The sequence below is a fragment of the Panthera uncia genome, chromosome D2 (genome assembly GCF_023721935.1).
Source record: "Panthera uncia isolate 11264 chromosome D2, Puncia_PCG_1.0, whole genome shotgun sequence".
Taxonomy (NCBI): domain Eukaryota; kingdom Metazoa; phylum Chordata; class Mammalia; order Carnivora; family Felidae; genus Panthera; species Panthera uncia.
In genome coordinates this window covers 79,003,092-79,019,025 of record NC_064818.1, presented here as the reverse complement: position 1 = coordinate 79,019,025, position 15,934 = coordinate 79,003,092, and the positions used below count along the sequence as shown (strand labels likewise).

The window sequence follows — 15,934 nt, the reverse complement described above, 5'->3', positions numbered from 1 at the left end:
TGGCAATGCCACATGGCATAAGGATGGACTTCTCTGAGAAGTGGCGGGGGTGGGGGAGGGGTAGACACTGTCTTTGTTTAGAAATTGAGACATTATCCTACAATCTGAGCACATGTTTTCTATTTGAGCCCACAGCTCCAGTGCCCCGGCCATCCTAGGGCCTGGAAACTCGCTGGGCAAAGGGGTCAAGGTTAGATGGGTCACACGTCCTTCAGAACGTGCTAGTTGGGGAGTGTTTCTTCCCTCAGGGTTGGCCCAATGACGTCTCTGAGATACATCGATAGCACGGGGCCGGGGGGGCGGGGGACAGGTACCAGCGTCCCTACATCTGATGCATCCACCTTATTGGATCCGAGAGGTTTCAATGACGTGACTGCTCCCTTTCGGTCAATTACATCTTTCTTCCTCATGGAATGCCTTTCAGAAACTCTAGACTTGGTTCACCCGGGAAAAAAGGAAGATAGTTTCACTAAGGTACCATTCAAATGAGGTGGAAAGAGACATCACGTGGAGTGATTGAGTGCCGGTTCTGATTAGATCCCGAAGCCTCCACGAGCCCATCCCAAGCCCGAGGGCTGTGCTGATGTGGGGAGATTTTCATTAGGAAAGGAGAACACGCACTTGTTACCATCTCCTTTTTTTTATATCTGAATGAGACCTTCCCAGCTCTTGTCTTCACGGCACTTTCCCGGCGAAGCTCGCTCTCTGGGCTTGCTGAAGGCCGCACTACCATGGGAAGCCAGTCCGGACTTACAGCCCAAAGACTGGCCTCTCTGAAGACCTACTGGCAGGGGGCCAGGCCTGGCGTGAGGGGGGGACACCTGCCAGAGGCATAAAGGCCCCAGGAGAGGGATGGATTGTTACAAAATGCACTTATGCTTTGGCAAGCAGCAGCTTTGGGGGGCTCCTCAGCTGGCTCCTAGGGCATCACATTCCCCCCAGAAACAAAGACTGGGCGGCGCTGCACATCGTCCCTGCGTGAGAAGTGTTCGTGAGGCATCTCCTTGTCACCTTATTAGCAAGTTACTGCTTCTCTTCACCGCCATTAGCACGGAACCTTCGGGGATGCATCCTTTTTGCCTCTGGTTCTGTCTTCAGCATGACTCAAGGGAGTCACCAAGACCTTGTAGAGGAACTTGCTCTGAGTCTGTGATACCAGAAGCCAAGAACCTGAGCCCAAAGTGCTAGTACCTTAGGCCAACAGCAACAGGAAATGAAATATTGCAAAACCCTAGATACTAACAAGGGAGCTCCCCAAGAGGGACACAGGCTTCTCTGAGAAAGTGTGTAGGACTCTTGTCATGTAAACAGTCCAGGCAGAGGCAAGATAACTATCTGCTGGGCATTTGGGGCAAAAAATTCCTTCTTAGGATGTGAGGTTGGGCCAGGGGCCTGTAGGTATCTCCTTTTTCCCGTGGAATACTGGCCAGACAGACCCCAGCATCACTGGCCAGCTTGCTGCGTGAATCTCAGACAAGGAAGCTGGTAGGAAATTAACATACAACTGAGTGGTCTTCAGGCTTTCTCATTCCTGATGAACTCCAAGTGGCTACAGAAAATTCTCTGTTTCCTTAATTTCCCTGATGATCAAATAGGCACCAAACATTAGCCTCTATTCCCCCCACAAGTGGTTTCCAGTGGCTAATACTGTGTATGTTTTACAACTCTTGATAAACTTGGCAGACGGAAGAGAGGAAAATCTAGACTGGGAACTCTGGACTGAGATTGAAGAGACAGAGTAGCCCCTGTTCTGATACCAGTTGTTCTGGGTAATACAGGCAAATGGGTAACCCCTCTGTCTTCCCATTCTTCATCAGGAAAATGAGTGAGCTAGTCTTTTCCTTCCTTCCTTCCTTCCTTCCTTCCTTCCTTCCTTCCTTTCTTCCATCCATCCATCCATCCATCCATATTCATCCATCTCTCCATCTTTTCATCATCTCATCCATACCTCCACCCATCCTTCCACTTACTTGTTCACGTAGTCAACAAATATTTTTGACCCCTGGGCCTATTGTCATGGGGAACACACAGAGGAGGGAAACCCTATAGCTCTAAAAATTATATGATTCCGGAGGCATAACAGCAAGACCTACTTTCGGATACTCAGTATAATTTTGTGTAAACCCCTTCAACTGAGAAAGTCTTCGTGGCAGTGTTTAAGGATAGGAGCCAAATGACCCTGGAGATACTCGAAATTCATAGGTAGAAATGCTATTGTTAAGAGCTCAGCAAATCATTTCAAAGGGTTTTTCCCCCCTTACCAGGGGTTTGCTAATAGCCTTTACTTGATTTATATCTTATTAGCAATTTCTCAGTTTTCTCTTTTGCTGAGCTTGTGCTTTTGCGTAAATCTCTTCTATTTGGTTCTCGTTTATGATCCCACATTCCTGTCCAGAGAGTGGTGTTTTTAATTTTCTCAGATGGAAAGAAACTTCCTAAAGCAAGTGGGTGAATTAATCACAAAAGTCCACAGTGAGGGGGAGGTCAAGCCGCCCAGGCAACCCTCAGCCATCCATCACCCATCGGAGACCTTCCAGGCTGCTTTTAATCTGCAGTATTATCTCAACGTGGTCATTCTCTTACCTCACAGGGGCCCCTCGAGAGCAACGGAGTGGATTAAATGAGATCACGTGTCTTTGTAAATTGTAAATCACTCCACAAATACACGGTGGTAGCATTGCTATTCTTGTTTAGCTCACAGGGGTGTTGGAACCATCGAGACGTTGAGGGCCTCTTCCAGAAGCCCTGTGCTCAGCTGCTGGAAAGCACTTTCATTCCCACTAAAGGTCCCTCAGCAACTCGCCCACGGTTTCTCTGTGAATGGCTCGTTGTAAACCGACCCACGTCCAAACACCAGCCCTCCTCCTGACTTCCTCTGCACCACTGATTCAGGCACCGGCAGCAAACGTTAAAAAATGTTATTCGAGTCGTAGCCTCGAAGGTGAGCCTCGAATAGAGACGAATCGGTGACTGCTTTAATGATACTCAGATCTTCCCGAATCACAAAGAACCAAGTATTGCAGATGGTTTCGAGGGGAAAAGCACAACCCTTGATATACCGTGTTTATTCCTTATCGAGGCATTCCAGAATCCCAACTCCGAAACATTCGCCGCCTGCCGTCATTGACAAATGGGACCCAAAGCCCTGGGAAAACTACGCTGGCATGCAGTCCTGCTACAACGGGGTGTTATGACTTGGGTCACATCTTACAGGATAGTTGGAGGCGGGGGGGGGTTCCTTACAGGTTGTACCATTAATTACTGCAAGGCCGGCCGTGTGTGCGAGCATGTGTTTTATGTCTGTGGATAGTTAACATGAAGACCTGCCTTGGAAATTACTCTTTGGCAAAAGCAGTCTCTGGGGATTCGTGTGGGAGTTTAAACTCAATTGAGTCCATCCATTAATGAGCTCCGTGGAGCATTTGGTCTGAAAGGGTTTGAGGACAAAGCATGCCACATTTATGGGAGGAAGAAAAATGTGAAGAGTTTGAACACTTTTGGAAAAGATTACTTAGCGTCGTTGTAAATGTCACTTCCCAGAGTGGACCAAAAAAAAAAAAGCAGTATTGGCATTCAAAACCTACTCTCAGAGCTTCCTTTATTTTTTGCAGGAAGTTTTCTGTTAAAAAGAGTTGGAGTCAGAGAGCCTCTCATGGCGGGAATGTAGCTAAGTCTTAGGCTCATACTGACCCAGCTCCTGCGGGATATCACATGCCCTGATGCTCAGATGTCAGGGTGACAACCGTGAACGGGACAGACCCCCTTCTTGCCCCCTGGAGCTTGCACTCTCTTGGGGAAGACAGACTTGAAAAACAATAAATTAAAAATCACAAGTTAAAAGGAGTGCTTTGAAGGACACACAGGAAGAGGGTGGAAAGGAAACGCGTGGGCTAGGGGCCCCCCCTTTTATTGGGGGCTTGGGGCAAAGCTCTCTTGGAGGTGACAGTTAAGCAAAAAGCAAAAGGAAGAGAGGGATGGAGAGTCCCCAGAGAGGGGGGAGGTCGTGCAGTTGGGTGGAGGAGACCGGAGACCAGGGGCTCGTGGGGCTGGATCCGGATGGGGGTGGGGCCTGGGGGCCTGGGGAGCTGGTGCCTGCTGGAGACGAAGGGGGTGGGGGTGGCCGAGAGAGCAAAGCCCAGTCCACCAAACAGGGACGTGGTTTTGTCTCCAGGGCAATGAGAAGTCGTTGGAGGGTTTTAGGCAAAGCAAAACTATGATCTGACTTAACTTTTAAGATTTCTTCGCTTCTTTTTTTAAGGTTATTTATTTATTTTGAGAGAGAGAGTGCAGGGGGAGGGCAGAAGGAGTGGGAAAGAGAGAATCCCAAGCAGGCTCTGCGCTGTCAGCACAGAGCCTGACGTGGGGCTCGATCCCGCGATCCGGGAGATCACGAACCAAAATGAAATCAAGAGTCAGACGCTCAGCTGACTGAGATACCCAGGCAGCCCGAGATTTCTTCACTTTTGAGATCACTAGCATTCAAGCGATTATGGCTTGCCAAATTAAGCGGTTTGTGTCTATTTTTGTAAAGGCAGGACATGCTTCTTGGAAAACCTAAGTAAGCACGACAGGGTGTAAAGTCTGGTGTATTTTGCTGTAGTTAATAGGCATGGGGGATTCAATGAGAAGCGTCTTACATCAGCACCCCAGGCTGTGCGCCCCACACTCTCGCCTCCCAGCTTTGCATACATGATGTACAAAATGCTGTTCTCTCTAGGATGTCACTTTGCTTTCCTTACACTAAGCATCCTTTGAGGACTCAACTTCAAAGAGCCACGGAAGAGCCCTTTCACACTCCGTGGGTGGGTATCTGAAAGGAATTACTGCAGAGTTTTCATGCTGATGGTAAGGATGAGGTTTGGGGCTCTTCGGGTTTTGTTTAATCCAGACTGGCAAATGGCTCCGAAGCAAAGGATGTGCTCCCCGGCTGCCAGCAGAGAGTGGAAGAGCCGCAGGGTGTGCACCCAGGAGACTGCAGGCTAAGAAACTCAAATGAGCATGACCCCTTGCTCTCCAGAGGTGTAAATGATTTACATTAAGCTGAGGTTGGACGTTCAGGAATAACGTCCACAACTGGATCAGATAACCATGTTTAAGCACAAAGCACTGCCGTTCTGTGTCCTCAAAAGTTTGTATAATTGGCTCCTTCAATTCCATTTAATTCGATTCAGGAAACGTTCACTGCATACCTGCTCGCTACACAGCTGTCTGGACGTGTAGCACATCTGGATGGCCTCCGCCCAGGTTCGGCCTCCCCCCGTGACTCTGACTCAGGACAAGCCCGCTGCCAGGAAATGGGGTGAGGCAACCAAAGCGTAGTGAAACCACTCATTTACTCAACTAGGATTTACTGTGCCCCTGTGTGCCTGCCAGGTCCTAGGGAGCAGAGTAGGGGCACAGACCCAGAAGGAACCTTGACTTCTAAGAACTCGTGACAGGCAAGTAGACTGCTGATTACATAACAGAACCTCAGGACTCTGACGGGGGACGTTTTTGGTGCCGTAAGGCTCACCGCAGAGGCGCCTGATCTGATCTATATAATAAGGTCCGGGGTTTCGTGGCACCTCTTCTAGAAGCATATGCCTGTACAAAATAAGGAGGCATGTCTAAACATAACTATAAGACCATTTCACACTTTCAGAAAACCACCACCAACAACACTAATTCATTGTGAACTGGGACCAGAAGTTGGAAGGGACTGGGGCACCTGGGTGGCTCAGTCAGTTGAGCATCCGACTTTGGCTCAGGTCATGATCTCGCGGTTCATGAATTCAAGCCCCGCGTCCGGCTCTGTGCTGACAGCTCAGAGCCTGGAGCCTGCTTCGGATTCTGTGTCTCCCTCTCTCCCATGCTCATGCTCACTTGCTCTCTCTGTCTCTCTCTCTGTCTCTCTCAAAAAGAAATAAACATTCTTTAAAAAAAAGTTGGAAGGGATGGTGGGCAGGGAACACATTCTGGGATACAATCCAGTCTGAACCCTAAAGAACTGAATGAGGTCAGGAGGACTCCCCCCGGGGATTTCTAGCTCACATTGCTGGGAAACTGGATTTCTGTTTGAGGAGACTTCTCTCTGAAGATGTGTTTCAAGGAACTAAAATGAACTTGCTCAGTGAAAGATTCCTCAGAATTGGGGATGTGGTGGGAACTGATAGAAATTGGATGTATTTTGGAAGTCTCTACTCTATGTAGAACTTGCTTTCTTGAAGAATAGTGCAGGATCCGTGTAATTAAAACTCACCCCCGCCCCCGAACCCTGCAGAACTGAGATCATGAAACACATTTATCAGAAGGGGATTTTGTAAGAAGGGGATTGTGGGAAATCATTTCCCCATATTGTCTCTTCATTTAAAGGTGATTATTGTTTTCTCAATGAAAAGTTTGGGAAAGGCTTCACGTCATTCTTCAAAGTATAGGGGGATACATGGACATTTTTATTCAAGGAGAGGACAAAGGGGGAACAGCGACAAAATGAAGAACTCTAGTAACATTAAAACACTACCGCCCAGAACCAGTTTAATTACCCAGCCAGAGTGATTTAGTTGGCTGCATCCCAACATTATCATAAGAGGGAAATGAACTGGCAGGAGAGATTCTCGAAAAGAGTTCAAGAGGGCGCATCACTATGGAGAACGTTCTTGTTCCTCTCTGTGTAATTGGGTGTCGCTCACTGTAAAATACAGAAATTTTGTCTGCAATTCATGCCGAGTTGGAATACTCAGCGTCCCTGCCCAAGAGCCCAGTAGAATCACCCTCCTCTCTTAAGCTGGGCACAAAACAGAGAGGTCAAGCTGGGGAGATGGGTCAGCATGGCCACTGCTCCTTAAATATCCCATTCGGGGGAAATGCACATGGGAGAACTTGACTTTGACCCTCAAGGATTGGATTCCACCGTCCTCGTTCATCAGTAACCTGGGTGTCATTTGTCGTGTATCGCACATATCTTTAAAATGCCCATTTTAAGGATAAGAAAGCTGAGGCTCAGAAAGTTAAATGTACTGCCTACACTTTCAAAACAACCCAACTGGAAGCCCCAGGACATAAGGCTGAGTCCCCAGGTCCCAAGCCCCTGCCTTTCCACTTTCCTGTTACTTACCTCAAATCAAAATGCCACTGCTTGGCAGCAGCTAAGCCTCAGGAAGAGGAGAAGGGCGTCTATCCTGAGATGGTGGTCAGAGAAAACTGCTGGGCTTCCTTCCAGCTGCAGGCTTCGAGGGAGCTCCGTGCAGCTGGGCTCCACGCATCGAGGCTGAGGGCAAGTGCGGGAGCTGTGCAGTTCAGTCCTACCGGTGTGTTTGCCACACGGACGTGGCCACAGCCGTGTTTGGGTTTCGTCTGTGGCCTGAAGCCTTCTCAGTAGAGAGCAGTGTCCCTGCACGACTTCTGGGAGGCAGGAAAACCGCCCCAGTTTTAAACCGTTTAGTTCTACAAACTTCCTTCAACTTATATTACAACAGCAGAGAATTATTTCCTGTCATTGCTCGTTAATCCAGCATTTTATTTGTGGTAGAACATGTGCGAAAACATTACAGCTGAAATTCTGCCAGTGCTTCCCTCCCCCCTCCCACACACCACACACACACACACACACACACACACACACACACACGTGGCTTCCTCCTCTGCCCCGGGCATATGGCACGGAGGCCACGACATGAGGTCAAGGGTAAATTTTGGGCCTCTCTGCCACCCAGCAATATCCAGCAGGACTCACTTCAAGCTCCACCAGGTCAGAAATTTTGTTTTGTTCTTGCTAAATCCTCATCCCCAGCACCTAAAACAGTGCCTGGCACATAGTGAAGTGCAGTAAATACTTCTTGAATCAAAGCATGGATGGATAGATGAATGGGTCAGTAGATGAATGGATAATGGTGAGTGGAATGATAGATGGGCGTGTGGGTGGGTGGATGGATGGATGGATGGGAAGGAAGGAAGGAAGGAAGGAAGGAAGGAAGGAAAGAAGGAAGGTGGGTGGACTGATGGATGGATGGAATGATGGAAGGAAGGAAGGGAGGGGAAGAGGGATGGGAAGGAAGGAAAGAAGGAAGGAAGGAAGAATGGTGGGTGGACAGATGGATGGATGGATGGATGGAATGATGGAAGGGAGGGAGGGAAAGAAGGATGGGAAGGAAGGAAGGAAAAAAGGGAGGGAGGGAAGGAAGGGAGAACAGTGGGTGGACTGACGGATGGATGGATGGATGGATGGATGGAATGATGGAAGGAAGGGAGGGAGGGGAAGAAGGCTGGGAAGGAAAGAAGGAAAGGAAGGAAGGAAGGAAGGAAGAATGGGTGGACTGATGGATGGATGGAATGATGGAAGGAAGGGAGGGAGGGGAAGAAGGATGGGAAGGAAGTAAGGAAGGAAGGAAGGATGGGTGGACGGATGGATGGATGGATGGAATGATGAAAGGAAGGGAGGGAGGGGAAGAAGGATGGGAAGGAAGGAAGGGAAGGAGGGAGGGAGGGAAGGGAGAACGGTGGGTGGACTGACGGATAGATGGATGGATAGTGGTTGCAGCACAATCAGATGTATGCAGAGTGAGGCCATCTTTCCACCTTCCGTGTAACGGCTAAACCTCCGGGGTGAAGGCTGAGCCTGTGGTCTCTTACACTAACCAGCATTCACAGCACTGCCGTTTTCATTTGTTGTATATCCCACATCATTCTACAGTGGATTTATAATAGCTTCAAGAATAGATATGATATAATAAATAGAAAAGCAAAAACAAAATGAAAAATAAAAATAAAAAAGAATGAGAGCTGAGAACCCCCAGGGAAATGGGTGGCAAATCGGTGGCTGGGTCCATCGCTTTTCTCGTACATGCTCCATGGAGATCAGAGTGACCAGAGCAATTTGCTTTCAAACAGTGGGGTCCTTTCCGAAGCGTCTCCCCTGAAAGCCTTTGCTTAATTTAGCAGAAGTGAGAGGAGACGGGACAAAAATATAAAATCTACAAGTAGTGGTAAGGGACGCCTTCCATGATAAGGTGGCTCAGTCAGTTAAGAGTCCAACTCTTGGTTTCGGCTCAGGTCATGATGTCACAGTTCATGAGTTCGAGCCCCACGTTCAACCCTGCGCTGACTATGCAGAGCCTGCTTAGGGTCCTCTCTCTCTCTCTCTCTCTGTGCCTCTCCATGGCTTGTTATCTCTCTCTGTCTCAAAATATAAATGAACGAATGAATGAATGAATGAAAGTAGTAGTAAGAGTAATGCCTTGTAGACTTTATGGGCCACTCTCCAGTCTGCAAAGAACTTTCATGTCTCCTTCTCATTTGATTGTGCCTGAGAGGAAAGGGCAAATACAATCGCCTCCATTTTACAGATGAAAAAAACTGAAGTTTGAGGAGCCTAGTGGCCCCATAGCGGGTCAGGACCGGACTCTAATGTCAGCCCACAGCTTCCGGTTCTTGGCCCCTTCCTTCACACCTCCCCGGGTGTCTCTGAGCGGAGGGGACTTTGGTTCCCAATCACGGGGGGTGGGGGTGGGGCCACGGGCCAGTCCTTCACCCTTCTTGAGTTCTGGCTTGCCCTGATGGCGACTCCCGTGCCAAGGAGCCCAGCGAGGCAAGACCAGGGCTCGTACAAACTTCAGCCCCGGTTGGGTGGCTCGGAGGTGGCTGGCCGTGACTGCCTGCCTCTATCACATTTGATGAAACGTGTCGTCCCTGTTACAGACTCAGAGTGAGCAGAAGCAACTGGCATCATCTTCGCAGGTCTGTCTGCTAGGGTCGGGGGAAAGAACGGAGTTATCTTGGACGCGCTCCCTGTCCCTCATTGACCTCTGGATCTGTCTGCCTCTGCCAGAGCCCGGTCCCTGGCGAGCCCCACGCAGAGACAGAGGCCTTTTCTCGTAAGGAAGCTGAGAAGCTCCGCCAAGACCCGGCCCCTGATGGGCCGGGGGCCCCCCGCCCTCGCTCCCCGGGCCCTCCAGGACTGGGTTCAGGAGGAAACAGCTGCCCGCGCACAGGAGCGAAAGGTCTCGTCTCTGGTAATGTCCAGAGACCTCCCGCGCACCCCTCAACTGACCAGAGCTCAGCGGGCCTCTTTCTTTATTGAGAATTCAGGGAAATTACATTTGGGCTTTAATTGGTTTCCAGGGAGGAGGAGCAGAGGTCAAAGTTCACATGTAGCAACATGAATTATAATGGGCCACAGATGGCGTCCTTCTGAATCCCAGGTGTTTGCTATTAACGCTGGACCTGCCCTACTAAGGACGGTTTTGATCAAGTTGGGCCTGGCCTGGCCCTTTTCTTTGCCTTCTGCAGCCCAGCTGGTGGGCCCGCTGGGTCAGCGTTGGGGCCCAAGGCTGGGTCACCTTCCGTTCCTGGAGCTGATGGGAGGAACTCCTTTCGGGCGCCCCGGGTCCTGCTCCGCTGCGCGAGCCAGTGCTCCTGGTGTCACGCCCCGTGCACGCACGGGTGGGCAGAATGCAGACTCGGGCTTCCTTCGGTCCCCCCCACCCCCCGACCGCCCCGAGGAGTCTTCCGCCCTCAGCTTGTTGGGGCCCCAACAGGCTCACAATCTCCCCCAGGTGGGTGCCTTCCGGCCCGCGCTTGACCTCAGGTGCTGGATAAATCCCCAGACCTGGCCTTTGTTTCCCGTCTCACCGGAGATGTTCGGGGAGGGGCCAGGAGGGTCTCCTTGGAGTAACGTGCCTGTCGTGTGGCCGGTTTGGCTTCTGCCTCCACCTGACTCCAGCCACCCGTCCTTGACTCGGGTCCAGCCTGAGACTGCCCTGCGGCCCTTCCCCAGGGGGTGCCTCCCGGAAGCCGCTTCTCAAGGCCTCGTGACTGTCGTGGAGGCACCGTGGTTGCACTGAACGTGGGACTTCAGGTCAGAGAGCAGTGTTTCCACACGTGAGACGACTATGACGTGGCACCGGACCTCTCTGAGCCTCAGTTTCCTCATCTGCACAATAGAGATGATGTCCTCTGACCCACGGGGGGCGGGGCTGGGTGAGTGAGAGTGCCCACCGAGCACCCGGCCCACAGCAGGGACTCGCCGACCAGTGGTAACCGCTGTGAATAATTATGCTCATTATCGCCGACATGCAAGGCAAAAGGGAGCCCAAGCCCCCGAAATGGGCCTCCCTGAGCTGTTCCTCCGTCCTGCCAGGCTGCTGGGGACCAGGCCGGTCCCAAAAGCACCCCCTCCTCCTCTGCCCCTAAATTCTGCACGTGGTGATCAAAAGTTTTCATTCCTGGGCATAACTGTGGAAAACCTAAAGGTTTGTTTAAAGATGGCCCTAGGATTTGGGCTTTGAAACTTGACCGAGTAAAGTCCATCCCCAAGGTGACCTCGGGCATCCTCTCTCGCCGTAAACGGGCCTCATGCTCAAGGAGGTAAGAGAAGACGGTGATCGTGTGGGGTTTGTGCTCCTGGAGGGACTAGGAACACGGAACGTCAGCTCTGAACTGGGTGAATTTGAGGCGTTGTTGTTGGTTTTTGGGGGTTTTTTTATAATTTTTTTTAACGTTTATTTTTGAGACAGAGAGAGCCAGAGCATGAATGGGGGAGGGTCAGAGAGAGAGAGAGAGAGAGAGGGAGACACAGAATCTGAAACAGGCTCCAGGCTCTGAGCTGTCAGCACAGAGCCCGACGCGGGGCTCGAACTCACGAACCGTGAGATCATGACCTGAGCTGAAGTCGGAGGCTTAACCTACTGAGCCACCCAGGTGCCCCAAGGCGTTGTTTTTGAAAGAAGGTCATCGGGCTCGTTGTGGAATTCATGGGGAGAATGAGCCATTCGATCGCGTTCTCAGAGAACGGAGGCCAGGTCGGCTCTCTTTGGGGTCCTCTTCCACCCCGAGCTCGGGGCCTGGCCTCGGCTGTGGAGTCCAAGGTTGGACAGGTACGTAGAATGTGCTCACGGGATGTGCGCTTTGGGAGAGACTTGGAACAAGCTTCCAGGAACTGATCACAACCATGACCGAGTGGCAGGTAAGAGTCGTCCAGATGCCTTTTTTGTTTGTGTTAGTTAGTTGTTTACGCTCCTAAGTTCTGGTTGAGCTACAGGAGCCCCCGCCCTTGCATTCCTGACGAGCATCTTTCTGCTCCTTTCACACCATGTATGTATCAAAATGAGGCCTGGTACTTAACTGCCTGATCCTCCCAGGCCTCCTAAATCGTCTTCCTCTCCAGCTTCCACGTACTTGTGGTTTTACAGTTTAACGATTGCTACGTACGGGCCACAATCGATGATGAATTCTGCACCCTGTGGACAATGCTTCTAAGTCCTCGAATGTACGAGGCACTGACTGTCAGTAATTTCAAGGCACTAAGACACAACTCTTAGAAAGAAATACACAGCTTGTTTCTGGGAATACTGGCAACGAGCATCTCACGATGCTTTGATGTTAACTCGCGACTTCCCCATTTTTGTTACAAGCTCACGGATCCTGACCCGTGGAGTGTGAGGCCGTTGTTGTCACCCCGATCTGTAGATGTGACCACTGAGGCTTGGTTTTAAATCTTGGCTTTAGTTTTGATAGATGGGGTGCTCAGATTCCAGCTTCCCCGTTCGATTCTTCTCCACCTGCTCTGTGCAACGCGCCCAGGTGAAGAGCCCACCCCCCCACCCCGCCAGCCTGTGGAATCTGTCACCTGCAAAGAGAAATCGGTGGGAAGCAGAAAGTCGACAACATATTTTCCAAAACCAGCTATGCCTTAATCATTTATCAGCTGTGGGAGAAACGAGGCTCCTGTTTGTTGTTCGTTGGGTTTTTTTTCTTTTCCAATCGATTTAAACAGAGAAATCTGGATGGCTTCCCATCCATCCTGGTTTCCTGCGACGTTAGCTTTTTTCTGTCACACCGATGCGTCTGTTCCAAGGTGTTCTCAGCGGCTGCCCAGGCCATTTCCCCCTCCTTTTTCCCGGGTCACTTCAGTGTCGTTCCTGCAGGCAGCACCACAGACTGATGTCACCCCCAGAGCGCGGAGCTGGGAACCCGGCACACATTTATTAATGAGGCAACAGCATCTCAGGAAACCCGGTGTGTGGTGACCTGTGGTCCCCGTGAATCCAGCCTGGTTACACCTGCTTTCCCTGGCTGCCTCCTTTCCCACAAGAAAGGCCTTTGTCCCCAGATAATACCCAGAGAGCTTTTGCAAGGCAGATAACTCCCGACTTCTACTGTCAAGGCTGATAAATTGGCTTAGTATGGTTCACCCCAAGAATATAGCACTGAATCTCACAATAGACTTCTGCAAGCAAAGAATTTTCTGACTACAGATTTGTCAACGTAAAAGTAACCCCTAATAATGTTTTACTTGGCAGCTTTGTGACAGCTAAAATATTAAGCCGTGGCTGCATTTACCGTGAGAAGCGTTCCTCTTTGGAAAAGGGGGTTTTGTGTTTTGTTTTTTTCCAGAATCGCCCAGCTGTCCGTTTCATCCACGTTTTATTTCTGACCTTGCATTCTGCATGGTAAATTTGTCCCCAAGCGTCCTTGGTTGTTAAATATTAGAGGCAAAGGCGGAAATGTAACGGAGGAGGTCACATCTGGGCAGGACCCGTCACCCTGGTGTGGCATCTGCCCGTGAGCGGGAAGCAGCGATTTTTTTCTGGATCCTACATACAATCATTTGGAAGCGTGCTTGTGCGGAGGGGAGGAATCTTGCAGAAGGGCTTCTCGTCTAATTCTCCTGTTTTATTGCTCTGCCCCAGTCTATCATTGCTATCTGTCAATTCAATTAGCTGCTGGCCTGGCATTTTTGGGATAATGTACAAGATGTATTAAAATGCATGTTGTGGTGAACTTCCTGAAAGCTATGGGAGAAACAGAGGCTTATCTTTTAAAGCTACCGACCCTGGGCTGCAGAAGATCTTTGATGTCGTGGGCAACTGTATGGCCCAGTTAGTGTTCTTTCCATCAGTCTTCCGGGGAATACAGCCGTAAAATGAGACAGAAACAGCATAGACCAAAGGAAGGCAGAATCCCGTACACTGGAGTTTGAAGCAAGAGGAAGGAACTTGCTTCAGGACGGAAACCTCACTTTTCACAACCAGAACCTTCCGTGGCTCCTTAATTAGTATATAATCTGACGAGTAGTTGGTCATTCTGGGATAACACTGATAGGTATTTGAAAATTTATTCGTGATTTGAGTTTGGCTCTTAGAGACAGATAGGGCCACCTGGGTGGCTCAGTCGGTTAGGCATCCAACTCTTGATCTCAGCCTGGGTCCTGATCTCCAGGTCATGAGTTCAAGCCCTGCACTGGGCATGAAACCTACTTAAAAAAATAAAGGGGTACCTGGGTGGCTCAGTCAGTTAAGTTTCCGACTCTTGGTTTCGGCTGACATGGTGATCTCATGGTTTTGTGAGTTCCAGCCCCATGTTGGGCTCTGCACTGGCAGCTCGGAGCCTGCTTGGGATTCTCTCTCTCTCCCTTTCTCTCTCTGTCCCTCCCCCACTTGCACTGGCTCTGTCTCTCAAAATAAATAAGTAAACTTAATTTTTTTTTTAAAGACAGATACTCATGGAATTTTTAGCACATGCCTAACCACGTTTTCAAAATGCTATACGTAGGGCTTTTCTTAGAAAATGGAACCACAGTGTAAAACAGAACCATTTCTCTTTTTTAATATCTTTTATTAGAGTACATACAAGAGTGGGGGAGGGGCAGAGGGAGAGAGAATCTCAAGCAGGCTCTGTGCTCAGCATGGAGCCTGACATGGGACCCGATCCCACAACCCTGGGATCATGACCTGAGCCGGAATCAAGAGTTGGATGCTCAACCAACTGAGCCACACGGGTGCCCCAAACAGAACTGTTTCTAATTTAAAACAGTGCATGACAGGTGACCAATGAGGCACCTAGATTGTGTTTCTTATTTTTCAACATGAGTAGGTGTGGGTTTGTCCCTATATTATCTTTACAACATCTGAGTTTTAAGTCTAGGTCAGTTGTTCCCAAACCTTAATTTTGGTAGTGTCAGAACACAGATGACCCTTGGAAACATTATGCTAAGTGAAAAAAGCCAGACCTAAGAGGTCACGTAATGTATGACTGCATTTATATGAAATGCCCAGAACAGGCAACTCCAAAGAGACAGAAAGCAGATGAGTGGCTGACAGGTCCTGCAAGGAGGAGGGAACGAGAAGTGACCACTTAATTAATGGGTATGGGGTTCATTTGGGGGGGGGGGGGGTAAGGAGAATGTTCTGGAATTCCATTGTGGTGAGGGCTGCACAACATTATGAACGTACTAAAAGCTGCTACACTGTATACTTTTAAATGGAGAATTTTACATGATGTGAGTTTTACCCCAATTTTTTTAATTTTTATTTTTTAATTTTTATTTTTTAATAAAATGTATTGTCATATTGGCTTACATACAACACCCAGCGCTCATCCTCAATGACCACAACATCCACATTCCTCACAACATCCAAGTGCCCTCCTCAATGCCCATCACCCATTTTCCCCTCTCCCCCCCCAACCCCCATCCACCCTCGGTTTGTTCTATGTATTTAAGAGTCTCTTGTGGTTTGCCTCCCTCCCTCTCTGTAACGATCCCCCCCCCCACCTTCCTCCATGGTCTTCTGTTAAGTTTCTCAAGATCCACATAGGAGTGAAAACATGATATCTGTCTTTCTCTGCCTGACTTATTTCACTCAGCATAATACCCTCCAGGTCCCTCCACGTTGCTACAAATGGCCAGATTTCCTTCTTTCTCATTGCCAAGTAGTATTCCATTGTATCTATAAACCACAGCTTCTTTATCCATTTATCAGTTGATGGACATTTAGGCTCTTTCCACAATTTGGCTATTGTTGAAAGTGCTGCTATAAACGTTGGGGTACCTGTGCCCCTATGCGTCAGCACTCCTGTATCCCTTGGGTAGATTCCTAGCAGTGCTATTGCTGGGTCAGAGGGGAGATCTATTTGTAATTTTTTGAGGAACCTCCACACTGTTTTCCAGAGCGGCTGCACC

At 49.5% G+C, this 15,934-nt stretch overlaps 1 protein-coding gene across 1 annotated transcript in view; it reads left to right on the top strand.

Annotated features, from left to right (window-relative positions):
- ADAM12 (ADAM metallopeptidase domain 12) overlaps positions 1-15,934 on the top strand; it is a 348,424-nt gene that overhangs the window by 267,303 nt on the left and 65,187 nt on the right.